This window comes from Pristiophorus japonicus, chromosome 16, assembly GCF_044704955.1.
Source record: "Pristiophorus japonicus isolate sPriJap1 chromosome 16, sPriJap1.hap1, whole genome shotgun sequence".
Lineage (NCBI taxonomy): Eukaryota > Metazoa > Chordata > Chondrichthyes > Pristiophoridae > Pristiophorus > Pristiophorus japonicus.
Genome location: NC_091992.1, coordinates 21,564,167 through 21,591,925, shown reverse-complemented (window position 1 = coordinate 21,591,925; position 27,759 = coordinate 21,564,167). Strand labels below are relative to the sequence as shown.

The window sequence follows — 27,759 nt, the reverse complement described above, 5'->3', positions numbered from 1 at the left end:
TCTTCCTCCCTCCTTCCTTTCCCCTCCCTCCCCTCCCTCCTCTCCCCTCCCTCCCCTCCCCTCTTCCCTCCTCTTCCCTCCATCCCCCTCCTCTTCCCTCCCTCCTCTTCCCCCTCCTCCTCCCCCCACCCTCCCCCTCCTCCCCCGCCCCGTCCTCCCCTTCCTCCCTCCACCCTCCACTCACCACCCCTCGCTGTCAGAAACACAGAGAGACACTGACAGAGAGAGAAACATTGACAGAGAGAGAAACATTGACAGAGAGAGAAACATTGACAGAGGCAGAGAGAGAGAGACACTGACAGAGACACAGAGAGAGGCACTGGGGTGCCCCGTCCCAGCACACTGTTGGAGGGCTCCCAGTGCTGCAGTCAGTGAGTAGAAATTTAATTTTTTATTTATTGATTTTTAATTTTTTTTTAATTTTTAATTTTTTAATTTTTTTTGATTGATGTATTTGATTTATTGATTTATTTAGCATTTATTATTGATTATTGATGATGGCTCTTTATTTGTAGAAGTGAAGTGTTTAATGTTTGTAAACTTCCCTCCCCCCTTCCCCATCTCTCGTTCTCTACTCCTGGTTTATAAGTGTAGGCAAGGTTTTTCTGAGCGTACAAAAATCTACCTACACTTACTCCATTCTAAGTTTTCGCTGCCTGAACTTGCAAAACAGGTGTAAATGGCCGGACACGCCCCCTTTTGAAAAAAAATCAGTTCTAAAATGGAATTATTCTAACTCACTAGAACTGGAGCAAACTAAATGCCGAGAATTGCAATTTCTAAGATGCTCCAGTCTAAATTAGTTGCTCCAAAAAAATAGGAGCAACTCGGGCTGAAACTTGAGCCCATTAAAGGCGAGGGAGGGGGGGGGCACTAAAAACACAAATTATATAAGTGCCCCCTGGCTAAAAGGGTGGGGGGGGTAGTGGGGAGCACTAAAACTGGCATAATAAACAAATTAAACTTTAAACATGTGGTTCAAATTAAAATTTGGTTGCCGGGGGTGATGATGCACTCCAGTCCCTCCGGCGCCCACCTCTCGCGGAAGGCCACGAGCGTACCGGTGGACACCGCGTGCTCCATCTCCAGGGATACCCTGGCTCGGATGTAACCGCGGAAGAGAGGCAGGCAGTCGGGCTGAACGACCCCCTCGACCGCCTGCTGCCTGGACCGGTTGATGGCCCTCTTGGCCATGCCCAGGAGCAGCTCTACAAGGAGGCCTTCTGACCTGCCCGCTCCCCTCCGTACAGGGTGCCCAAAGATCAGGAGTGTGGGACTGAAGTGCAACCAGAATTTGAGGAGCAGCCCCTTCCAATAATGGAAGAGGGGCTGCAACCCCACACACTCAACATAAACATGGAACACGGACTCTTCCAGACCGCAGAAATTACAGACGGCCTGGGAGCTCGTGAACCGACTTAAAAACATATTGCACGGGACTGCTCCGTGCAACACCCTCCAGGCCCTGAGACTGTTGCAACTATTTGAGTAGAAACTTAAAATCAAGTGCCTGGAACAGCCCCCCAACTAGTTTTGTGAACCTATAAATCAAGTGCCCCCTTGTTAAAAGGGTACTAAAACCGGCAAATTAAACTTTAAATGATTAAATTAAAATTTGGTTGCCGGGGGTAATGATGCACTCCAGTCACTCCGTTGCCCACCTCTCCGTACCGGTGAACACCGCGTGCTCCATCTCGAGGGAATCAGACTGTTGCATTTTGTGAATTGTGGAAACGGGTGTAATCAGTTAATCCCATTAAATGAAAAGATGACAGCTCTGGGTAAAATATCAGGTCTAGGCTTCTGAGAGAGAGAGGCCTCAGAGCAAGAATATTGACTAAGGTACTGCAAAGCCACAAATGTCAAGTTTATAGGTAACTTTAATCATGGCGTTGTGAAATATCTATTTTTTAAATGTTAGAATCCTTATTTTGAGCATTGGATATTTGAGCTCGATAAATAGCAATGGCAGCTGATGGATTTCTGCAAAAATAAGCTAGAGTGATTTGATGGGTTCGGTTTTTAATTGGTTTAAATTGCCGCTATTTATGAATTGTGAAATTGGAACAAATCAAGCAGAAGTGAAATTTGCACATATGCAAATACGATGCATACAGCGCTGACAGCGGGCTGTTTATACAATACAGACAATGATGTGACGGGTGATGCAAGTTCACTACTGTCATCATCATCATCATGCCCTCTGGCACTTGTGTATTCAAAATTAACTAAAAACATGAACTGAAATCCTACTTTAAAAAAAAATTGCATTGCTTCAGATACTGGGGCCGGGGTAGCTTCAACTCCAACCTCGTCAACTTTGGGACCAGGAACTGAACCTCCCCAGAAACCTCTCGAAACAGTGGCATTGCACCTTTTTGAATTCTGTCTTTTTTTTATTTTAGTTTTTAAACAAATGGATGAAAGCTATAAATTGCTGATGTAGAATTCACAGCTGCCTCCCTCCCCGGACATTGAGGGCTCTGATCAGAAACCCATGACTTTTTATGAATTCTGTGTTCGAGCCCAATTGAAGGGGACATGACTGTGTGGATCCGCAGGGTCAAATATTGAATATCGCAAGCTGCGCAGTGTCGCTGCGGTCTTTGTGAGGCCGCTCACTTGCCCAACAACCTTCCCGTCCCTTCTATTTCCACCCCTTTTGTTTAAATTTTAAGCCAATATTTTTTTTCCTGGTTTGTTTCGGAGAGAGTATATATGTTTTTTTTTAAATGAAAGGCATTTTAACCTCCTGCAGCAGCTCGATGGATGAGTTGCTCTGCTTCTGAGCCAGGTTTGGTCACACACACACACACACACACTCGGGCTCTCTCACGCCCTTTGCATATTTCATTCCCCGACACACTAGAGCCGAGCCACCTCGTCATTTTCCGTTCGCTCGCTCTCCCTCTCTCTCTCCTCAATCTGCGGCTGGGTACAGTTCTTGGACCAAGCCCTTGCATTTCTACAGACCGCTACTACTCCTACTCACTTTGGTAAGTGCAATCTCCCTCTCTCCTTTTCTTTCTCTCCCCTCCCTGTTTTAAGACCCCCTTCTATCTCTATCTTCATCCAATGACCTTTCTCAAATAGCACACACACACACACACTAACCCACCTCGCAGATAATTGTATTCAGGCACATTTGAATTTGTGTTGATTTTCACATCTCAGACGCATAATGTGTATTATTTTTAACGGACGATTTATTGTTTTAAAGCGGGTGTCCCGGGTCTGTGCGATCACAGGACCTGCGCTGGAATGATTTTTGTTCTATATTTGGATGCTGACCCTCTGTGTCATCTTCGACACTGGAGCGGGCGAGGCGCGTTCACCTCCAGTCATTGCAGCGGCGATTCGCTTAAAATGTTATTTAATGATTTCCCCCCCCCTCCAAATCAACTCGAGCCTGATGTTTTGGGGGGGGCATTTCTCAGTACAGTTTGTCACGTAGCCGCTTCATGTTGTGTGCTTTGATGTGCGCTGTCGCGTTCAATTTTTAGCAACAGACCAGGCAGCAAGTTGAAGCCAGCTGTCAGTCGCTTTGAGCAGCAACTGTGTCAATTCTGGGGGAACTGGACGGGTCATTCAGATGTCGCAAAATGGCTTGGATCCCTCATTTTATGGTGGGGATTTTCAGGGCAGAAATCCTAGTGAATATGAGAGAACAAATGTTCTGAGAACTGCAACCCTGGCAGGTGACTGGACGTATTATATCGAGGTCTCGTACAGATTGTATTGCTGAAATGTACTTAAAAAAAAATTCGTTACTAGATTGAATGCAGGAAAGTGACAGATAGAATGGAAATAGATGTGAAACACATCACAGCTACATTCTGTGTCGTGGTCATCGCCTTTACATCTGTGCGACCTTTTTTTTAAAAATAGAATTCACTCAATTATTTAGTTTAGCTCCTCCCATTCATATTTTTTTCATAAATATTCCTCCGTATTAATTCTTGGCCAGTCATTTGAAGTGAATTTTACTGGGAACTGCCGGTAAAAATAAAAGCTGATGTATGTTCTTCAGCCCTGTTGTAGCACCGTGTAATCTCTAAACCACCAGAATGACCATCTGTTTGATCCCAACTTGGAACCAATAAAGTTTTTTGGATCAATGGGGTCAGAACACTGACCTTTTTTTTTAATGGTGGAACAAGGTTACTCTTCCAGAGAGTGAAGAGGATTTGCAATATCAAGGTTTGCTGGATGTAGAATTGTTCTAAAATGGTAATAGTTAAAGCTTGTTGGTGGTCCTGTTTATCAGACCTAGAATAATTACATTCTGACAGATGATTAGAAAAAGAGACTTCCATTTACACTGCACCTCCTGAGAAATATATCCACCTTTTTGCACAAGTTAATTACTTTCAAGTTCGATGACTGTTCTGTGAACAGATACAGCGTCCATTTTTCACACAGCAAGATCCCACAAAGAACAATGAGATGAATGGCAAGTTACTTTATTTTTGGTAATGATTGAGAAGAATGCCCTGTTCTTTGAATAGTGCAATGGATTTTTAATGCCCGCTTGGACCACTGGATCAGGCAGATGGGGCCTCGGTTTAATTGTCTCATCCAAAGGATTTCATCTGTAACCGCTTGGGTAATGTGCTCTGGACCTGGAGTAGGGCAGGAACCAACAGCGCCCGGCTCGTGGGTTAAAAGTGTTACTAACTGAGCCAAGCTGAATCTATGGGGTAAAAGAAAGAAAGGCTTGCATTTATATAGTACCTTTCAGGACATGCCGTAGCACTTTACAGCCAACGAAGTACTTTTTGGAAGTGCAGTCACTGTTGTAATGGATGAAAATGTTGCTAAATTGCTGACTGTGTGCTATGGGCAGGGAGTATTGCTCTGATGGTGCACAGTGTGCAAAGTGAACAGTTTTCCCACCAACAATTTAAACAGCAGGAAAACCAAATGGGACATGGACCTGAATATCTGATACTTTACTGCCCTTGTCCAGGGCTCCCTGCTGTCAGAACAAAGTTAGAAAACGTCTTTTTGTGTGTTGTGGTTTTATGCTGTTCCCTCCCTTCCTGCATCAAAAAGCCAATTGTTTATTGGGAAGGGGCCAAATTAATGGCATCTGCTATTTTGTACTTTTGGACAGTGGCAGCCTGGATACAACATTGGCTAAGTGACGGGAAACAGAAAGTAGTGGTGGACAGTTGTTTTTCGGACTGGAGGAAGGTACACAGTGGTGTTCTCCAGGGGTCGGTTCTAGGACCCCTACTTTTCTTGCTGTGTATTAATGACTTGGTCGTGGGTGTACAGGGCACAATTTCAAAATTTTCTGATAACACAGAGCTTGGAAGTATAGTGAGCAGTGAGGAGGAGAGTGATAGACTTCAGGAAGAGATAGACGGGCTGGTGGAATGGGTGGACATGTGGCAAATGAAATTTAACGCAGAAAAGTGTGACGTGAGACATTTTGGTAGAAAATGAGGAAAGGACATATAAACTAAATGGTGCAATTCTAAAGGGGGTGCATGAACAGAGACCTGGGGGTATGTGTGCATAAATCGTTAAAGTTGGCAGGGCAGGTTGAGAAAGCAGTTAAAAATGCTTTTGGGATCCTGGGCTTCATAAATAGAGGTATAGAGTACAAAAGTGTGGAAATTATGATGAACCTGTATAAAACACTGGTTTGGCCCCAACTGGAGTATTGTGTCCCATTCTGGACGCCACACTTTAGGAAGGATGTGAAGGCCTTGGAGAATGTACAGAAAAGATTTACAAGAATGATTCCAGGAATGAGGGACTTCAGTTACATTGATAGACTGAAGAAGCTGGGGTTGTTGTCCTTGGAGCAGAGAAGATTGAGAGGAGATTTGATAGAGGTGTTCAAAATCATAAGGGGTCTGGACAGAGTAGATAGAGCGAAACTGTTCCCATTAGTGGAAGGGTCGAGAACCAGAGGACACAGATGTAAAGTGATTGGCAAAAGAACCAAAGGCAATTTAAGAAAAAACATTTTTACGCAGTGAGTGGTTGGGTTCTGGAATGCGCTGCCTGAAAGGGTGGTGGAGGCAGACTCAATCTTATCTTTCAAAAGGGAGTTGCATAAGTATCTTTAGGAAAAAGATTTTCAGGGCTACGGGGAAAGGGCGGGGGAGTGGGACTAGCTGAGAGTCATTACGGGCTCGACGGGCCAAATGGCCGCCTTCTGTGCTGTAACCATTCTATGATTCTATGCTGTACAGTTTCCTGTCGACACCCCCCTCAAATTTTAATAGAGGATAGTGACATGATGGTGGGGTTCTAAAATATTGAAGGAATACCCATTTTCATTCCAATTTACACCATGCAAATGGAATTGTGGGAATGCACAAATTTTATACATGCACTTCCAGGGAATGAAATTTCACTAGCAGTAATGAAAAATAACTGGTCGTGATGTACTTGCAATGAGGTTCCTTTGACGTTTCTGAAACATGTATTGAGGCATTTAATAAGTATAATAGGATATTAATGTAGCTGTGGTTTGCGCAGTATTAGTAGATTATTAAACAACAAAACAGTGAAAAGCTTGTTTTAATGCCATCAAGCACAAGAAAAGGAGGGAGATAGACCATCTGTCCATCAAACCTGCTCCATCCAGACATAAGTCAGCTATATACACCATTAACCTCCCTCCGCACCCTCCCGATCCTGACCGCTCCTGGGAGATGCCAAAAAAAACCTGAGGTCAATTTAGGAAAAACTCTGGGAAATTCCACTCCAATTCCTTAAGGAAAACGGGCAAAGCTGCAGGAAATTGCGGTAACTCAAATCCTTGTAGTCCCAGCTAACCTGCAACGTGCTCTCTATAAATGGAAATATCCTTTTCTCTCAGCATCTTGCTCAGCTTCCTTTTGAGGGACTGCAATGAACTCGTACTCGCCACATGCTGCCCCGGAAGGTGATGACTCTGAAAAGAAATACTTCCTAGTGTTTAGCCTAAATATGACGATTAGCATAGCAATTTGTCACAGAGAGTGAACTCTGTCACATCTCTGAACGTCTGGTGGGAGGTCTTAAGAAATTGCACAATTTAAAGAAGGGTTGATATTATTGTTGAATACCAACATGGGCTAAATATGGGCATGGAGGGAAGTTGTCATTTTTAAGAAGTGTACAAAAGATGTTATCTTGATGCAGTGTTAGCAACAATGTGCCAAGCAAGGTAGTAGAAGTGAAAATAGCAGGGTTGTGGTAGTAACGTACACATGCCACTTTGGAAGGGGGAGGGAAAGAAATAACTGGGAATTTCCTCAAGGATTCTCCTCCTGATCAGCTGCTGTAACTTTACCAGAGAATGGTAGAAACACAGATTCCGTGTCGATCCAGGGGCTCCGCCAGCTCCACCAGTTACAATGGTTGATTGGGAGCATCCCAGAGGAAATTCCTGGTACATGTACTTGAGGAAGACAGAAACATGCATTTATAAAGCACCCGCCATGCACGAAAAAGAGTGGGAGAGCGATAGTGATAGGGGATTCAATGGTGAGGGGAATAGATAGGCGTTTCTGCGGCCGCAACCGAGACTCCAGGATGGTATGTTGCCTCCCTGGTGCAAGGGTCAAGGATGTCTCGGAGCGGGTGCAGGACATTCTGAAAAGGGAGGGAGAACAGCCAGTTGTTGTGGTGCACATTGGTACCAACGACATAGGTAAAAAAAGGGATGAGGTCCTACGAAACGAATTTAAGGAGCTAGGAGCTAAATTAAAAAGTAGGACCTCAAAAGTAGTAATCTCGGGATTGCTACCAGTGCCACGTGCTAGTCAGAGTAGGAATCGCAGGATAGCGCAGACGAATACGTGGCTTGAGCAGTGGTGCAGCAGGGAGGGATTCAAATTCCTGGGGCATTGGAACCGGTTCTGGGGGAGGTGGGACCAGTACAAACCAGACGGTCTGCACCTGGGCAGGACCGGAACCAATGTCCTAGGGGGAGTGTTTGCTAGTGCTGTTGGGGAGGAGTTAAACTAATATGGCAGGGGGATGGGAACCAATGCAGGGAGACAGAGGGAGACAAAAAGGAGGCAAAAGCAAAAGACAGAAAGGAGATGAAGAAAAGTGGAGGGCAGAGAAACCCAAGGCAAAGAACAAAAAGGGCCACTGTACAGCAAAATTCTAAAAGGACAAAGGGTGTTAAAAAAACAAGCCTGAAGGCTTTGTGTCTTAATACAAGGAGTATCCGCAATAAGGTGGATGAATTAACTGTGCAAATAGATGTTAACAAATATGATGTTATTGGGATTACGGAGACGTGGCTCCAGGATGATCAGGGCTGGGAACTCAACATCCAGGGGTATTCAACATTCAGGAAGGATAGAATAAAAGGAAAAGGAGGTGGGGTAGCATTGCTGGTTAAAGAGGAGATTAATGCAATAGTTAGGAAAGACATTAGCTTGGATGATGTGGAATCTATATGGGTAGAGCTGCAGAACACCAAAGGGCAAAAAACTTTAGTGGGAGTTGTGTACAGACCTCCAAACAGTAGTAGTGATGTTGGGGAGGGCATCAAACAGGAAATTAGGGGTGCATGCAATAAAGGTGCAGCAGTTATAACGGGTGACTTTAATATGCACATAGATTGGGCTAGCCAAACTGGAAGCAATACGGTGGAGGAGGATTTCCTGGAGTGCATAAGGGATGGTTTTCTAGACCAATATGTCGAGGAACCAGCTAGGGGGGAGGCCATCTTAGACTGGGTGTTGTGTAATGAGAGAGGATTAATTAGCAATCTCATTTTGCGAGGCCCCTTGGGGAAGAGTGACCATAATATGGTGGAATTCTGCATTAGGATGGAGAATGAAACAGTTAATTCAGAGATCATGGTCCAGAACTTAAAGAAGGGTAACTTTGAAGATATGAGGCGTGAATTGGTTAGGATAGATTGGCGAATGATACTTCAGGGGTTGACTGTGGATTGGCAATGGCAGACATTTAGAGACCGCATGGATGAACTACAACAATTGTACATTCCTGTCTGGCCTAAAAATAAAAAAGGGAAGGTGGCTCAACCGTGGCTATCTAGGGAAATCAGGGATAGTATTAAAGCCAAGGAAGTGGCATACAAATTGGCCAGAAATAGCAGCGAACCCGGGGACTAGGAGAAATTTAGAACTCAGCAGAGGAGGACAAAGGGTTTGATTAGGGCAGGGAAAATGGAGTTCGAGAAGAAACTTGCAGGGAACATTAAGGCGGATTGCAAAAGTTTCTATAGGTATGTAAAGAGAAAAAGGTTAGTAAAGACAAACGTAGGTCCCCTGCAGTCAGAATCAGGGGAAGTCATAACGGGGAACAAAGAAATGGCAGACCAATTGAACAAGTACTTTGGTTCGGTATTCACTAAGGAGGACACAAACAACCTTCCGGATATAAAAGGGGTCAGAGGGTCTAGTAAGGAGGAGGAACTGAGGGAAATCTTTATTAATCGGGAAATTGTGTTGGGGAAATTGATGGGATTGAAGGCCGATAAATCCCCAGGGCCTGATGGACTGCATCCCAGAGTACTTAAGGAGGTGGCCTTGGAAATAGCGGATGCATTGACAGTCATTTTCCAACATTCCATTGACTCTGGATCAGTTCCTATCGAGTGGAGGGTAGCCAATCTAACCCCACTTTTTAAAAAAGGAGGGAGAGAAAACAGGGAATTATAGACCGGTCAGCCTGCCATCAGTAGTGGGTAAAATGATGGAATCAATTATTAAGGATGTCATAGCAGCGCATTTGGAAAATGGTGACATGATAGGTCCAAGTCAGCATGGATTTGTGAAAGGGAAATCATGCTTGACAAATCTTCTGGAATTTTTTGAGGATGTTTCCAGTAAAGTGGACAAAGGAGAACCAGTTGATGTGGTATATTTGGACTTTCAAAAGGCTTTCGACAAGGTCCCACACAAGAGATTAATGTGCAAAGTTAAAGCACATGGGATTGGGGATAGTGTGCTGACGTGGATTGACAACTGGTTGTCAGACAGGAAGCAAAGAGTAGGAGTAAATGGGTACTTTTCAGAATGGCAGGCAGTGACTAGTGGGGTACCGCAAAGTTCTGTGCTGGGGCCCCAGCTGTTTACATTGTACATTAATGATTTAGACGAGGGGATTAAATGTATCTCCAAATTTGCGGATGACACTAAGTTGGGTGGTAGTGTGAGCTGCGAGGAGGATGCTATGAGGCTGCAGAGTGACTTGGATAGGTTAGGTGAGTGGGCAAATGCATGACAGATGAAGTATAATGTGGATAAATGTGAGGTTATCCACTTTGGTGGTAAAAACAGAGAGACAGACTATTATCTGAATGGTGACAGATTAGGAAAAGGGGAGGTGCAACGAGACCTCGGTGTCATGGTACATCAGTCATTGAAGGTTGGCATGCAGGTACAGCAGGTGGTTAAGAAAGCAAATGGCATGTTGGCCTTCATAGCGAGGGGATTTGAGTACAGGGGCAGGGAGGTGTTGCTACAGTTGTACACGGCCTTGGTGAGGCCACACCTGGAGTATTGTGTACAGTTTTGGTGTCCTAACTTGAGGAAGAACATTCTTGCTATTGAGGGAGTGCAGCGAAGATTCACCAGACTGATTCCCGGGATGGTGGGACTGACCTATCAAGAAAGACTGGATCAACTGGGCTTGTATTCACTGGAGTTCAGAAGAATGAGAGGGGACCTCATAGAAACGTTTAAAATTCTGACGGGTTTAGACAGGTTAGATGCAGGAAGAATGTTCCCAATGTTTGGGATGTCCAGAACCAGGGGTCACATTCTAAGGATAAGGGGTAAGCCATTTAGGACCGAGATGAGGAGAAACTTCTTCACCCAGAGAGTGGTGAACCTGTGGAATTCTCTACCACAGAAAGTAGTTGAGGCCAATTCACTAAATATATTCAAAAGGGCGTTAGATGAAGTCCTTACTACTCGGGGGATCAAGGGGTATGGCGAGAAAGCAGGAAGGGGGTACTGAAGTTGTATGTTCAGCCATGAACTCATTGAATGGCGGTGCAGGCTAGAAGGACTGAATGGCCTACTCCTGCACCTATTTTCTATGTTTCTATGAGTCCCAAAGTGCTTCACAACCAATGAATTACTTTTGAAATATATAGTCACTTGTAGTAATACAGGAAAACATGGCAGTCACATTGCATACAGCAAGGTCCCGCAGTGTGATCACTGACCAAATAATCTGTGTTGTTTGAGGAATAAATGTTGGCCAGTAGAATTTCACTGCTCCTCTTCAAATAGTGTGAAGGGATCTTAGGGCCTCGGTTAATACCACATTCGAAAGTCGTCAATTCCGAAACTGCAGCAATCCCTCACTACTGCACTGAAGTGTCACCCTAGATCACATGTTTAAGGATACACTAATTCATCCTATCTCAAATCCCACTACCTTTTATGTTTAAAGGCAAAATTGGTATATAACAGGAAGGCACAGCATGTAACAGGTACAGGATCATATGGTCAGAAATATATATATAAATAGAATTCCTCTGTTGTCCCTGCAGCATAAACATTGAAGGCAGCAGTGACCTTCACTGCCACTTGTAGTACATGATGGATTGTCCTTTTCAAGTCTATTGTTGCAAAGGGGCTGCATGTCCATTCTAGTGCACCTGAACCTCTTTCTGCATTAGCTATTTGTCGTGCCCGGGTAACTGAATCTGTTGAGGCACTTGATGTGAGTTGCACACTTCCTATTCCCTCCTAGGGTGTCCTGTCCTCCAGCTCCTCCGCAATATACCCTCCAAAGGTGTTAAGTTATGTTGGCCATGGCTCAGTTGGTAGAACTCTTGCCTCCGAGTCAGAAGGTTGTGGGTTCAAGACCCACTCCAGAGACCTGAGCACAAAATCAAGGGTGATACGCCAGTGCAGTGCTGAGAGAGTGGTTAGAAAGTGGAACTTGCTACCACAGGAAGTACTTGAGGTGATAGATGCATTCAAGGGGAAGCTTGATAAGCACATGAGGGAGAGAAAAAAAAAGGATATGTTGATGGGGTTAGATGAAGAAGAGTGGGAGAAGGCTCGTGTGGAGCATAAACACTGGCATGGACCTGTTGGGCAGAATGGCCTGTTTCTCTACTGTATATACATTGTAATACTTTGCCTGCTTATGAATTTTATCCAGCCAGTTATTTTATCAACTGTTAAAGAATTGCCATTCCATGATTTAAAAAAAAACATTTCAGCGCTCTTCTTGCAGATGGGTAATTGAACAGTTCAAGTTTATCGTTTGCAGCTTTTATGTGTGTTTTCTGTTAAATACTTAGGACTCTAGGGCAATATAATTCATACCTGCAATTTTGTTTGACTGTAGCTGAAAATTGCCTGCCCCTTTACTGATGATCACTGTCTATTTCAGATCAGTTTCATAAGAGCGCCTGTCAAATCATCATCTTCTGTAATTGCAGGGATTTATGAGCAGTGTTCATTAAGTCGATCACTACAATAAAACTCATAGATTTGAAAGGAGCTTTTCTTCATAAATGGGCTTCTTGACACAAATTCCTGTTGCAACAATTTGGAAAAAAAAATCTGTGATTTCAACATTTGGAGCAAATGAGTGAAGTTATAGTTGGTAATGTACTTGAATTAATATTTAATGCACTCAGACCACATTTTGCTCTGTGATATTGTAATGCCAGTGTTAATTTGTTTAAAATTAATATGTTACTTTAAATGAGTTAATGCTGGTGTTAAAATAACACACAGTGGGATTTGGTACAAGCATGCATATGAGAACATCAGTCATATTTTTACCAAATAGGCATTTTGATAGCAGCAGTTCAAGGCGCCAGACCAGCTTTTGTGGTGACGTCATGCCTGACACGATACTGGCACAACACTGATTCTGAATCAAGTTTGACAAATTGCGTCACTTTGGATTTGTGGCAGAGCCAAGAAAGGTTCGTCAAAATGGCAGGTCTGTGAGCTTATGCTACGATCTTCAATTGGGGTTCTTTAGAAGACTCTAGTAGGTGGGGAATATTCTGCAATAGTTAATATTTATGTTTTTGCTTTAGTGGAGACATGGTGAAATGATCAATTAGACAAAGCTCAATAAGATTGCATAAATTCAAAGTTGGCAGAAGTACTTTTTCTCATTAAATGTTTCTGCGCAATCAGTGAGCTTCATAAGAGGTGCTTCTTTACTACAGAGGGAGGAATATTTGTCCACTCTGCAGTGAGTGGCACTGTTGAGAGCCATGAGAACCTGTGCATTGTGACTCATTGTTACATTAGGGTTTGATCCTGGTTGAAAAGTATAGCAAACAATTGCTCAGTAAAAGGCAGTGTGTGATGAAGATCATTCATCCAGTGTCAAATTAGCTGACCTCAGCTGTAACAGCAGTAGGGGAGCTATAATTGGTGTTAATGCTCCTGTGCTAGGGAGGGAGAAATCATTAGGAGATGGCACTATTCATCTTTATCCATTGATGTCTGCTAGAAGGTGCGAGTCTGAGGACAAGCCTGTTAAGGACAAGGCTGGTCTCATCTGTGATGCCCACCTAATGAAATAGTTTGCCAGCATTCATTGTACAGACTTGCATATGAAGAATGGCCATTTGGTCAATGATACTGAAAGACACTCCATGCCCATGAAGCCATACCCAGCACTGGTCAGAACCACCAAGAGAGCAGGGAGGCTAATTTGAGATGCATTTTTTTCAGAATGCTGAAGTTAGTTGATTTCAGCCAGGATACCAGTGGAGGGACTACAATTAGCTTCACTTCCTCTGGGTTAGGGATTGGAAAATTGGCCACCAATGGGATAAGGGAACCTAAAAATAAGTCAAGGGGAGGAACTTAGTGGATTTAATATAAAGAAAGGAGAAAATAGTGGGACTTAAGATCGTCAAATCTCCATGACCTGATAGTTTCCATAGCAGAGTATCAAAATAAATAGATGAGTCGATTACAGATGCATTGGTCCTAATTGTTCAAAAATCTTCTGATTCAGAAATTGTGCCTTTAGGATTGGAAAATCCATTATTTAAATAGGAAGGGATCTAGGTAACTACAGATTTGTTAATTTTACATCAGTTATGGGAAAATTACTGGAATCTATCATCAGAGTCAGGGGTCGGAAGCTCTTCATCCGCCTCTGTCCAAGTAATTTTACATGGATGGGGCTTGTTAAGCCCACCCTGCGAGATTCTCAACCAATTAAAAGGAAGTGGATCTGATGACGTCATTTGATGACGCGTCATCATCCGGCTTCCTTAAAGGGACCATGCCCACATTCATTTTGATAGTTGTTCTGCAGCATGTAGGTGCTGCAAACATTGACGAGCAGTGCACAAAGGTGCATGGCTGCACCCAAGCTCTCCCATGACTCCCTCCAGATGCTTATGGAGGGAGGCACAACATGCAGGGAGGTTCTCTTCGCTTCCAAAGGGCAGAAAAGACCTCCCCAGGACACCAATGTAGCCTGGTTGCATATTGTATAGGAGGGCACAAGCAGTGATGTCATTAGGAGGACATGGTTGCAGTGGTGCAAACCTTTCAATAATCTCAGTGGATCATGAAATGTTACTGCAAAGCCACACATGACCTCATCCTGCTGTGCCACCCATCACATCTCCATCTGCCTTCCCTACCCTACTCCTGCACATCCTTACTCACACCAACTTACCTTGTATCTCTACCCATCCCTCTCTCTATCTACATTATCACATCCCTATCCCACTAGCCACCCCTCACACTCGCCCTCATTCTTGTCCAATCATACCAACTAACAACACGCAAGGGTAGGCACTTGTATGTTATCGGCAATGTTCATGTAAAGTTTCTGCTAATATGTTGTTAAACATTTGAAATCTTTATTTTCAATACTTTACTTTCTTGGATAGATCTATGTGCACCTTTGGAAGTGGCTCAGTGAATGGTGAGACATAACAGTAACCCCCCCCCCCCCCCCCAAAATGGTGATGAGTGTGAAAGCAATGCCTTGGGCATTGTAGGGATGCTTTATGGTGCTGGGGTAGGGTGGTGCCAACATAGAAACATAGAAAATAGGTGCAGGAGCAGGCCATTCAGCCCTTCTAGCCTGCACCGCCATTCAACGAGTTCATGGCTGAACATGAAACTTCAGTACCCACTTCCTGCTTTCACGCCATACCCCTTGATCCCCCGAGTAGTAAGGACTTCATCTAACTCCCTTTTGAATATATTTAGTGAATTGGCCTCAACTACTTCCTGTGGTAGAGAATTCCACAGGTTCACCACTCTCTGGGTGAAGAAGTTTCTCCTTATCTCGGTCCTAAATGGCTTACCCCTTATCCTTAGACTGTGACCCCTGGTTCTGGACTTCCCCAACATTGGGAACATTCTTCCTGCATCCAACCTGTCCAAACCCGTCAGAATTTTAAACGTTTCTATGAGGTCCCCTCTCACTCTTCTGAACTCCAGTGAATACAAGCCCAGTTGATTCAGTCTTTCTTGATAGGTCAGTCCCACCATCCCGGGAATCAGTCTGGTGAATCTTCGCTGCACTCCCTCAACAGCAAGTATGTCCTTCCTCAAGTTAGGAGACCAAAACTGTACACAATACTCCAGGTGTGGCCTCACCAAGGCCCTGTACAACTGTAGCAACACCTCCCTGCCCCTGTACTCAAATCCCCTCGCTATGAAGGCCAACATGCCATTTGCTTTCTTAACCGCCTGCTGTACCTGCATGCCAACCTTCAATGACTGATGTACCATGACACCCAGGTCTCGTTGCACCTTCCCTTTTCCTAATCTGTCACCATTCAGATAATAGTCTGTCTCTCTGTTTTTACCACCAAAGTGGATAACCTCACATTTATCCACATTATACTTCATCTGCCACGCATTTGCCCACTCACCTAACCTATCCAAGTCACTCTGTAGCCTCATAGCATCCTCCTCGCAGCTCACACTGCCACCCAACTTAGTGTCATCCGCAAATTTGGAGATACTACATTTAATCCCCTCGTCTAAATCATTAATGTACAATGTAAACAGCTGGGGCCCCAGCACAGAACCCTGCGGTACCCCACTAGTCACTGCCTGCCATTCCGAAAAGTACCCATTTACTCCTACTCTTTGCTTCCTGTCTGACAACCAGTTCTCAATCCACGTCAGCACATTACCCCCAATCCCATGTGCTTTAACTTTGCACATTAATCTCCTGTGTGGGACCTTGTCGAAAGCCTTCTGAAAGTCCAAATATACCACATCAACTGGTACTCCTTTGTCCACTTTATTGGAAACATCCTCAAAAAATTCCAGAAGATTTGTCAAGCATGATCTCCCTTTTACAAATCCATGCTGACTTGGACCTATCATGTCACCATTTTCCAAATGCGCTGCTATGACATCCTTAATAATTGATTCCATCATTTTACCCACTACTGAGGTCAGGCTGACCGGTCTATAATTCCCTGCTTTCTCTCTCCCTCCTTTTTTAAAAAGTGGGGTTACATTGGCTACCCTCCACTCGATAGGAACTGATCCAGAGTCAATGGAATGTTGGAAAATGACTGTCAATGCGTCCGCTATTTCCAAGGCCACCTCCTTAAGTACTCTGGGATGCAGTCCATCAGGCCCTGGGGATTTATCGGCCCTCAATCCCATCAATTTCCCCAACACAATTTCCCGACTAATAAAGATTTCCCTCAGTTCCTCCTCCTTAATAGACCCTCTGACCACTTTTATATCCGGAAGGTTGTTTGTGTCCTCCTTAGTGAATACCGAACCAAAGTACTTGTTCAATTGGTCTGCCATTTCTTTGTTCCCCGTTATGACTTCCCCTGATTCTGACTGCAGGGGACCTACGTTTGTCTTTACTAACCTCTTTCTCTTTACATACCTATAGAAACTTTTGCAATCCGCCTTAATGTTCCCTGCAAGCTTCTTCTCGTACTCCATTTTCCCTACCCTAATCAAACCCTTTGTCCTCCTCTGCTGAGTTCTAAATTTCTCCCAGTCCCCAGGTTCGCTGCTATTTCTGGCCAATTTGTATGCCACTTCCTTGGCTTTAATACTATCCCTGATTTCCCTAGATAGCCACGGTTGAGCCACCTTCCCTTTTTTATTTTTACGCCAGACAGGAATGTACAATTGTTGTAATTCATCCATGCGTTCTCTAAATGTCTGCCATTGCCCATCCACAGTCAACCCCTTAAGTATCATTAGCCAATCTATCTTAGCCAATTCATGCCTCATACCTTCAAAGTTACCCTTCTTTAAGTTCTGGACCATGGTCTCTGAATTAACTGTTTCATTCTCCATCCTAATGCAGAATTCCACCATATTATGGTCACTCTTCCCCAAGGGGCCTCGCACAATGAGATTGCTAATTAATCCTCTCTCATTACACAACACCCAGTCTAAGATGGCCTCCCCCCTAGTTGGTTCCTCGACATATTGGTCTAGAAAACCATCCCTTATGCATTCCAGGAAATCCTCCTCCACCGTATTGCTTCCAGTTTGGCTAGCCCAATCTATGTGCATATTAAAGTCACCCATTATAACTGCTGCACCTTTATTGCATGCACTCCTAATTTCCTGTTTGATGCCCTCCCCAACATCACTACTACTGTTTGGAGGTCTGTACACAACTCCCACTAACGATTTTTGCCCTTTAGTGTTCTGCAGCTCTACCCATATAGATTCCACATCATCCAAGCTAATGTCTTTCCTAACTATTGCATTAATCTCCTCTTTAACCAGCAATGCTACCCCACCTCTTTTTCCTTTTATTCTATCCTTCCTGAATGTTGAATACCCCTGGATGTTGAGTTCCCAGCCTTGATCATCCTGGAGCCACGTCTCCGTAATCCCAATCACATCATATTTGTTAACATCTATTTGGCGCACCATGTGGCAACCAGGGTGTACAGGGTCAAGTGAAGTAAATCTAGCCATGGTGAGGCCGTCGCTGGTGTCCCGAGCAGCAATGTGGTCAGGTGCTGAAGTCCTGTGCAGTATCAGGCGATTGCGGAGAAGGTTGATGGTGATACTGGTGTATCTGGTGATGTTGGTGTTGGGACTGATCGTGGTGGGATTTTGAAGACCAAGGTGAGATTTTTTCAAGGGCACTGATGCTGATGGAATAAAGAGGTTCCTCCAAGGAGGTGACACTGGATAGAGAGTTCACTGCAAACACTTCAAACCTCCATAAAACTGAAAAGTGTATTCCAAATCCTGAAGGCTTCAGCTTCTAAGATTGGAAATTGAACAGCTGTGAAATGGTAGCTTTTATACCGCTTTTGCATCTGTCAACTATCCACAGCAATGGAGAGTCATTGAGAACCCGACACACTTACCTGATGTAATTCCCCGAGCGCCAGGAACCTCGTTTTTAGAAAAATCATTGGGACATTGTAAAATGCTGCTTAAATACCTTTTAAGCAGCTTCTTAAGTATCTCACGCCGCTTAGTGCCGGGTCTGGAAACTGCAGGCAGAGCCGGCACTTGAGAAACTGACATGGTAAGATTCCGGCCAGAGTGTTTGAGCACTTGGACAAGTATGAGCCAATCAAAGAGAATCAGTATAGATTTGTGAAAGGTAAGTCATATCTGATTAATCTATTTAAATTTTTTGAGGTGGTCGCTAGCATGGTGGATAGAGAAGTACCAATGGATGTTGTCTATATGGACTTCCAGAAGGCATTTGATGAGGTTTTGCACAAGAGATTATTAGCAAAAATAAAAGCGCAGGGAATTGGAGGTAACATTGTAACATGGGTTGGAGATTGGTTTGGAGGTAAGAGACAGACAGTAGCAATAAAGGGAACGATTGTTGGGATGTAACAGGTGTTCCCCAGGGATATGTATTCGGGGCTCAGCTTTTAACTATTGACTTGGATAAAGAAAGAGAGGGTTGCTTGCAAATGACACCAAGTTAGGAGGCACAGTGAGTTGTGTACATCGGCACAGGAAGGTATCAAGGAACATAGACAGACCAAGTGAGTGGGCAACACTGTGACAGGTGGAGTTCAATGTGGCGAAGTGTGAGGTCATCCACTTTGGATCTGAGAAAGACAGATTGGAATATTTTCTTAATGGTGAGAGGCTAGGAGCTGTGGAGGAGCAAAGAGATTTGGTTGTCCACATACACCAAGCATTTCAAAGCTGGTGCCCAGGTACAAAAAGTAACCAAGAAGGCTATTGGAATGTTCTAAAGTGAGGAAGTGATACTTCAGTTGTACTGAACCTTGAGCAGACCCCAGCTGGGGTACTGTGTTCAGTTTTGGGTACTGTATCTCAGGAGTGATAGATTGGACTTTTGAGAGGGTACAGTGCAGATAGACCAGAATAATCTTGGTGGGGGTGGGGGGTGGGGGGGGTGGGGGGGCGGTTAAAGGATTAAATTATGAGGACCAGATCATAAACTTGGTTTGCATGTCCTTGAGTTTAGAAGGTTGAGGGGTGATATAATTGAGGTATTTAAAATGATAGAGAGATTCAATAGGGTAGATTAGGAGAGACTACTTGTACTGGTGGGGAATCCAGACAATGGAACATAATAAAATTAGAGCTAGGCCATTCAGGAGTGAAATCAGGAAGCTTTTATTTACACACAGGGTAATGAAAATCTGCAACTCTTTCCCCCCGACCCACCCACCCAAAAGGCTGTGGATGCAATGGCTCTTGAAAATTTCAAGACTGAGGTCGATAGGTTTTTGTTGGGTCAAGGGATATAAAGCAAGGTGGGTAAACAGAGTTAAGGTGCAGATCAGCCATAATCTAATTGAGGTGATAATTGAGAAGAACATAAGTATGATTTAATAACCAGGGTAATAGATTGGAGAAAAGCTGATTTTTGAGGGGCTGAGAATAGAAAATAAAATGGGCAACAATTTTGGCAAAAAATGATGTAGAAGAGCAATGGTAAACATTTAAAACGGTGTTCAACAGAGTGCAGGAACAATATATTCAACTAAAGGAAAGAACAAACTAAACACTAATGAGACTCCATGGATGAATAAAACCATAAGGGAACATTTGAGGGTAAGGAAAGTGGCATACATGAAGTGCATATACAGCAGGGGAGTGCATGATGAGGGAGAATCCGAAAAGATTAGGAGAGAAGTCAAAAAAAACAATTAGGAAGGCAAAGAGGAACTATGAAATTAAATTATCAAGGAACATAAAACAAAATAGTAAAATATTTTACAGGCACATCAATTAAAAAAGGACGGTTGGGATGGGAATAAGGCCATTAAGGGAAAAACAGGATAATACCACAGGTAACGATAGAGAGATGGTAGAAATATTAAATAATTATTTTGCTTCAGTATTTACCAGGGAGATAGAATAAGTGGACGTGAAATTGGATGATGAGATTAGTAATGAGATAAGTACATTTAAAATAAAAAGAGGAGCTATATTAAATGAACTAATCAGAGGATAAAAACCCTGGTCCGGATGGATTGCATCCATGCATTTTAAAAGAATCTAGGGAAGAGATAGCAGAGGCATTACGACACACATTAATAATTCATTAGAAAAAGGTGTAGTGCCAGAGGGCTGGCAGATAGCTAACTTAATACCTATATTTAATCAGTGGGATAGAACATGGCCAGGAAATTATAGACCAGTCAGCTTAATATCGGTGGTCGGAAAAATAATGGAATCCTACTAAAGGAGAAAATAGAAGAACAGCTAGAAACCAAAAATATAATAATGAATAGTCAGCACGGATTTCAAAGGGAAAGTTTTGCTTGACCAACCTCATTGAATTTTTTGAAGAGGTAACAGAGAGGTAGACAATGATAATGCAGTAAATGTAATGTATCTAGATTTTCAAAAGGCCTTCAATAAGGTATTCCATAATAGACTGGTGAAGGTCAGAGAATACAGAGTCAGGGGACAAGTAGCAGAATGGATAACTAGCTGGCTTCAAGACAGAAAGCCGAGAGTAAGGGTAAAAGATAGCTATTCATAGTGGCAGAAAGTGGATAGTGGTGTTCCACAAGGATCCGTGATGGGACCACTGTTGTTTACAATTTATTTTAACGATTTAGACTTTGGAATCAAAAACACAATTTCTAAATTTGCGGATGATTGGGGGAGATAGTCAATACTGAGGAGGGCTGCAACAAATTACAGGGGGACATTAATAAACTTGCTGAATGGCAAAAGAAGTTCAACACAGATAAATGTGAGATATTACATTTTAGTAGGAAGAATAGGGAGGTCACTTATTATTTGGAGGGCGTGTGTCAAGGTGGGGTAGAGGAACAAGGGGATTTTGGAGTACAAATACACAAATCAATGAAAGTAGTGACAGAGGTTTACAAGACCATTTAAAAAAAAAACAAGTACTAGGATTTATTTCTAGAGGTGTAGAATTGAAAAGTAGGGAAGTTATGCTAAACCTGTATCGAACCTTGGTTAGACCACACTTGGAGCACTGCATACAGCTCTGGTTGCCATATTATAAAAAGGATTTAGAGGCACTGGTGAGGGTGCAGAGAAGATTTACAAGGATGATACCAGAAATGCGAGGGTGTACATATCAGGAAAGGATGAACAGGCTGGGTCTCTTTTCTCTTGAAAAAAGAAGGCTGAGGGGTGACCTAATAGAGGTCTTTAAAATTATGGCAGGTTTTGATAGAGTGGATACAGAGATAATGTTTCCACTTGTGGGGCAGAGCATAACTAGAGGCCATCAATACAAGATAGCCATCAAGAAATCCAATAGGGAATTCAAACGAAACTTCTTTATCCAAAGAGCGGTGAGAATGTGGAACTCGCTACCACAGGGAGTGGTTGAAGTGAATAGTATAGATGCATTTAAGGGGAGGCTAGACAAGCATAGGCATAGGAGAAGGGAATAGAGGGTTATGCTGATAGATTTAGATGAGGAAAGATGGGAGGAGGCTCGAGTGGAGCATAGGCACGGACTGGTTGGGCCGAATGGCCTGTTTCTGTGCCGTATATCCTATGTAATCAACTGAAATTCTCAGAAAATGGAGAATTGTGCACATACTTTTCAGAAAATCTTTGATCACCTATGTCCTATGTAATCCTACGAATGGCAGATCAGGCTTGAGGGCTGAATTGCCTACTGCTACTCCTGTGTTCCTCTGTGTCTATGTTCCTGATTGGCATTCTCTTCCTTCTGCATTTATTTGTGTGGACATTAGGATTGGTCTTTGAGTGCGGTTGAAAAGTTTGCTGAAACTCTGCTGCAGCTCGAACAGTGAATAAATGGCCATGGCTACAGCATGGGAGGGTGTCTGGTACTTCAGAATCAAATTCCAGTTTTATAAAACTGCCTTCAGAGCAGGAAAGTGGTATAAATTGGCCAAAAAAATGAAGACTCAATATTGAATGATTTTGTGTCATCTATGGGGATTCAAATAATTTCAATCTGCAAATGTACCGCACTTATCGAGACCAGGTCATCCAAACTCAATTGTATTTAGCTGTTTTTTGTTTCTTTCTCATTTTTGCTCTTGCTCTCCCTCTTCATGTTCCTGGTACACCTATTTGGTCCTGGCTTGGTTCGTTTGAGTAATGGAGAGAAGCATTGCAAATCATTTTACATGGAGAGCTGGTGGAATCTGAATACAACCTGCAGCCTTTCATGGCCTGACAGGAGGTATGGAAAATCTAACCTATGAGAAAATCGGAACCTAAGGGATATTTTGACCCATAAAGGGATCACTTAAGCTGTTGTAGGGTATAGCATCTATATTACGTACTAAAGTATTTGTACAATGTGCCTCAATATCCCTCAGTCCAGGCTTTCTCGGCAGTGGTGCTGCACAGTAGCTTTGTTCTTAAATCCTTACTAGTTGAAGTCCTGTGGCATTGTTCACAATGAGTTGGACAATTTTATAAGGACAGTACAATGCATGATTCTGTTCCATGGTGGGGCTGTGCCCTTTTAATCACAGAATCGTAACGTTAAGTAAACATGGGTTCAGGCCAACCACAGGTGGCTTGTTTTTTGGTGAGGAAATTTAACAGTTTGTGTAGTAACAGACAGAGGTTCTGGGTTAATGACTAATGGCCAATGACTTCCACATGATGGAAAACTTTTAAGTATATTTAAACAGTTAAACTTTTTTTTTTCTTTTGAGGCCATCTTGCACAAACATCATACTTAATGATTTCAGAATTTTGTGCTTTGCCACATTTCTGTAACTCGGCTTAAGGATTAGGATTTTGCAGCAATGTTTTTTTTACAGGCATCAGTATGTTTTACTTGTGAAGTCATGGGTTCTAGCTTTCATTTTTACCAGGGAATCTAATTTCAGCATTTCCTCCTCCAGGGAGATTGATAGATATCTACTGGAATAGGCGGCATTGAATTGAGCTGCCTCTTACTCCATTGTACTGCTATCCTGTCCACTTCGTTTGTCCTGGTTGGACATTCCCAAGAGCCAACAAATTCTTATCACATAACTGCAGCATTTAGCAGCGACAGGCTAGTTTGGGCAGCATGTGAGAGTTGTTGTATAATTCCAGGTCTCTCGAGGATGGCGATGAGGAAGAGCTTGTTTAAAATTGCAATATCTTTTCTCTAGTGATTTCCCTGTCAATTTATTGCACTTTAAAAGGCATCTAAACTGTTGGGCATTTGAAGCTGGTTTAGAAATGGGACTGTCAGTAAATAGATTACTGTAGTGGGATGGGTGGAAATTGCCCAAAGATGTATGGGGGCAGCTTGGTTGTGCTTGCCAACATGATGCATCAATGAGGTAATATGACGTGGATTTTCAAGCCAGAGGCGAAGGGGAAGGAAGGGAGCCTCAGTCAGCCGGGGAGGAAGGGACAAGTGGGACGGAGGTCATTCTGGGTCACAGCTGGCTTCAGTGGTATTAATGTGTCATAATATTGCTAGCTCATCTTTTTAAACGGCGAGAGAAAAAGACTACTAACAGGAAAATAAAGACGAATATAGGAACTTCAGGAGGAACCTTTGTATTGTGGTCCTCAGATATCTACAGCATAATCAGACTAAACAAAAAAAGGTTACATATGCCAGCCTTACCTGCTGTTTCCCCTTTAACATACAGGTTGAACCTCCTTTATCCGGGACCTGGCCTGTGCCGAATCAGGGATTTTGCCGGATAAAGGGAGGTCAGCCCGAAAAAGGGGTGGGGGGAGGAGGAGGAGGAGGTCGGTTACCCGGGTGGGCCCGAAGTGTCGGCACGGCCCCAAAGTCGGGGTGGAGGTCGGCCGCGTTCTGCAAATGCGCCCCCAGCCACCAGAATTATGCCGGACGAGGAGTGGTGCCAGATATAAGGGAGTCCTGGATAAGGGAGATCCAACCTGTACCTCCTAATTAGAGCTCCTTTCTGGATGTTTCCAGCAGTTTATTGGCACTACGGGTACCAGCATATTCGAAGAAGTGTGTGAGCAGGATCTGCAGTTCTGACGAAGGGTCATGGACCTGAAACGTTAACTCTGTTTCTTTCCACAGATGCTGCCTGACCCGCTGAGATTTCCTGCATTTTCTGTTTTAATTATCTGCAGATTCTCTTTTGGACATGTTGCACGAAATGGGGCAACCTAAAATTTGTAAAACAACTTGTAATACACTGAAAGAAAATGGGGGATGAGAGCAAGAATAAAATTCTGCTTAAAGTCGTAAATTTGCCGCTAATATGCTATAGTAAAAATTGAGCAAAATGCCAATGGGTTCACAAATGCCCCTTAAAGTTGCCTTTGTTCCTTGATGCTGTACACCGTGAAATAAAATCAAACTGCTGGAAATACTCTCTCCATCTTTCAGTCTCTGAAAAGAAAGACAGGATAATATTTCAGATGTCGATTTTTTTGGCAGAACTGATTAATGACACAACTTAATAGCCCAGAATTTCCTGCAGACTTGCGCTATTGTAATGATGAATCTATGTTGTACGGACTGTCTTGTGGCACACGTATCCCAGGCGCAGATGACTTGTTCCATTAGTTACACCGTGCCATATTTTTCTAGAACTTTTGCACCACTTTGCCGAGACCCTCGCTGAAACTGTTGACCGTTGATCACAATGGCCCAGACTTTGCTGGAATGGAGCATCATACACAGTTACTCCCTCACAGTTTCAATTGTTCCCCTTCTGGGATGGTGAGGTTGAATGGCATTGCAGGAACATTAACCTCCTCATTGAAATGATTGCGCTGTAAATACCAGCTTGAACGTCCCGTGGCAAGTTTAATTGGGAATGAATGTGCAAATGCAGCATTTTCTTGAAACGCACGCGCACGGGGGCGGGTGAGGGTGAGCTGCCATTTTGATGAGGTGAACGGCGGAGTAAATTGTCCAACAAATGTGTGGAGATTCGGAATTCACTGGGTATCTCTTTATCGCCACAAGTTGCTGGACGATTTACACTTTAATAACAGCGGGCGCCATTAAATGCTCTGTTATTTTGGGAGCAAACTCTGAGCCAGTAGCTCTGCCCCCACTGAAATCAATGGCGATCATGAATTTGCTAAATTAATGCTACCTTGATCGCCGCTGCCACTTAGACCACAACAGAATGGCCTGGTGGGCTAAGTATATTTAATATAATAATAACAGGAAAAATCATGAACATTTTGCTGTTGAAATGCAGAATACTGATGTAAATAATTCTATATTTGAATTAACTGGCTGAGATGGTCAGTCCATTCCAACCCGTTTGAAATCTCTCCAAGTGACGAAGTAAAAGAGTTGGCAGATTTTAAATTGAGAGTTGCTGTATTGAAAAAAAAATCACCTGACCGGCAGCTTTGTTTTTAAGCACGTGTCATCGTATTGAATTAGTGCATGGCGAATGAAAGAGTTTACAATGCTAAGATAACTTTCTGTAATACCATACATCAACAGTAGGTTTTCAAACTGCATCCAAAATCAGACTGCCTTTGTAATCATAGACAGCAATGGTGTTGATAAACATTTGCTAAATTCATCTAGAAAACTTTACAATTCACATTTATAGTGAGTGTGGCCAAATTGAATGTATAATATTGCATTGATGAAATATGCAGGATCTATATGAATGACCCTGACAGCAGTTTGATGTTCTGCCACATACCAGCAAAGAAAAAGCAAAGTGATATATATATTTTTTGCTCCAAAATCACCAGAAATGTGAAAACATGGCATTTGAAGGTTGGTTTTCATTCTGTATATCCTGGCAAGCTAAAGGTTTTAAACATGGAGTAAAATGCTGAACTCTTCGAACAATAACCTGAGAGCGTGTCTTTCTGTACTGTCAATGCGACAACTCAACAGATGTTTGAGTTCGAGCTTTACTTGTGAGTGCTTTGGCAGGTGAAGGACTTTCACTCAACTGCTACCATGGAAAATTACCATGGTGGAATAATATGTAATAACACACTGGCAGAATGAAACCAACAGCTCTCACCTTAAATGCTTTTGTCAAATTCCCCACAGAATTGTCATTGTTCGACTGTGCAGTTCAGGGACTCTATTTTGTGAACATGATTTATTTAAATTCATATTTTATTGTGATATAAATGCATCTTGCAGCATTCTACAGGAAAGTAAGAGTGATTCATGCAGCAAGGCAGGAGATGAATTCAGAATTAGTAACATCAGATCTGCTAACCGTAACCTACATTTTTATTTCAACCTTTTATATTTGATATTTTAATAAACCTGAATATTTCAGATCTTTTATAGAAGTTTATAACATTCAATTCTATTAACAATAATTGACAGGTTGCCAATTTAAAAAAGAGTGAGCTATCTTTTCATATTTACATGTTTCTCTACTTGTTTAAACAATATTCAGTTACTCTTGATGCTAACATATATGTTATATATATATATATATATATACACGTGTGTGTGTGTGTGTGTGTATAAATAAGGACAGTACATGGGTATAACAGTATGTGATAAGTGGTGTTTTCCAGGGATCTGTTCTGGGGCTTCAACCTTTCACCATGTTTATTAATGATTTGGATGAAGGAATAGAGAGTTGTATATCCAAGTTTGCAGATGACACTAAATTAGGAAGGACACTAAATCGTGTAGTTGGGTGCAGGAAGTTTCAAGGGGACGTAAATTGATTAAGTGAGATTATGGCAGATGGAGTTTACATACAAAAATGATGGGCAGGAAAAGACTAGCTGGTCCATTAAGCCTGTCCAATCCTTCAAGTGTGAGGTCATAAACTTTGGACCCAAGAAAGATAAATCAGAGTATTTTCTAAATGGTGAGAAACTATGAACTATGAAATGAGAACTGTGGAGGAGTAGAGAGATTTTAGAATCCAAGTAAACAAATCATTTAAAGCAAGTATGCAGGTACAAAAAGCCATCAAAAAGGCTAGTGGACTGTTGGCCTTTATCTCAAGGGGGCTGGATTACAAAGGAGAGGAAGTTCTGCTTCAGTTGTATAGATCCTTGGTCAGACCCCACCTGGAGTGCTGCGTTCAATTTTGGACACCACATCTCAGGAAAGATATATTGGCTTTGGAGGGGGCACAGCACAGATTCACCAAATAGTACCATAGCTTAGAAGGTTAAATTATGATGACCGGTTGCTTAAACTTGGCTTGTATTCAGTTGCGTATAGATGTTTGAGGGGTGATCTGACTGTGATGTTTAAAATGTTAAAAGGATTTGATAGGGTAGATACAGAAAAACTATTTTCTCCGATGCGGGAATCAAAAGTGGGGGGAGGAATATAATCTTAAAATTAAAGCTAGGCTTTTCAGGAGCAAAATCAGGAAGTACTTTTTCTCTCACAGGGCAGCAGAAATTGAGAATTCTCTCCCCCCAAATAATTGATGCTGAGACAATTGGAGCCTTCAGGACTGAGATTGAT

At 42.8% G+C, this 27,759-nt stretch overlaps 1 protein-coding gene across 3 annotated transcripts in view; it reads left to right on the top strand.

The window, feature by feature from the left end:
• Positions 1-2,717: 2,717 nt before the first annotated feature.
• Positions 2,718-27,759, top strand: part of LOC139226378 (coronin-6-like) — a 284,392-nt gene continuing 259,350 nt past the window's right edge. The window contains exon 1 of one of the 3 annotated variants that reach the window (XM_070857100.1): positions 2,718-2,996. The gene's annotated coding sequence lies outside the window, so the exon portion shown is untranslated. The remainder of the gene's footprint in view (positions 2,997-27,759) is intronic. The other 2 variants (XM_070857102.1, XM_070857101.1) reach the window with 2 other exon arrangements.